Genomic DNA, 1,106 nt, shown 5'->3' with positions numbered 1-1,106 from the left:
ATCAGCTTGTAACACTCCAAAGAGAAAGGAAAAATTGAAATCGCATCATATGACCCCTTTAATGCTGTTTGAATTATTTGGAGGATCCGGCCGATTTTGCATGCAAATTTGTTTCCTCAGCCGTGTGACAGAATTGAGAAGTGCACGAATGCTTTCTCAGCTGAATGTCAGTGATGCATGTTATATATGCTGCCCTTAAATGTGTCAGCACTGAGAACTTTAATGTGAGTATAAATGGGAGTGTTAGCTACAGGAGGAGCTCATGCTCAGGTATCAACACACCGGTGATGAATCACAGCGTCGTTACTTTGACAACATGTCACAATCATCAGTCACATAAGCCTTGGCTGATTCTTGTTTTTTAAGAAGCATGCGTTGGTGGCTTAGAGTACTTGGTGCATTAATGTGGTCTCATTAACATTCTGATCCATGATTTTTATGCTCTCCCAAGCAGTTTCTTGCACTCTGGGCCTAGTTGAGTTAAAGAATTATGCAAAATGCTATATATTAATAGAGAGCAGCGAAATGTTACAATTTGACGTGCTTTATTCCTGCACTGCCGGTGGAAACCGGTTTACTATAGAACTGTCAGGATGGTCACTGTCCTTGGTGCTGAAACCTACAAAAGGAAATCAGACAAGCTCTCAGTTGTTTACAGACCACTTAGCAAAAGACAAAAGATAAAACTACAGCAACAGACTGTAATATAGGGGAGACAGGGCAAATTGTCAGTTAGTGCTTATAACTACAAGGTTTTGATCCAAATGTTTAATCTAGAAGTCGATTTGTATGTTGGTTACAAATATTTAGCTTGAAATGTATCTCATACTATACTATTTTGTTGTTGTTAATTCTGTAAATAGGAATAGTTCATGGAAATTTGCTAAAAGTATAATCACCCTCAGGCCATCCAATATGTTGATGAGTTTGTTTCTTCATCAGAATAGAATTGGAGAAATTAATCACTACAGTCACTCGCTCACTAATAAATCCTCTGCAGTGAATGGGTGCTGTCAGAATGAGAGTCCAAACAGCTGATAAAAACATCACAATAATCCACAAATAATCCACATGACTCCAGTCCATCAATTAATGTCTTGTGAAGT

The sequence above is a fragment of the Sinocyclocheilus anshuiensis genome, unplaced genomic scaffold, assembly GCF_001515605.1.
Source record: "Sinocyclocheilus anshuiensis isolate Anshui unplaced genomic scaffold, SAMN03320099.WGS_v1.1 scaffold201, whole genome shotgun sequence".
NCBI classification, from domain to species: Eukaryota; Metazoa; Chordata; class Actinopteri; order Cypriniformes; family Cyprinidae; genus Sinocyclocheilus; species Sinocyclocheilus anshuiensis.
Note: the sequence above shows the minus strand (reverse complement) of the source record.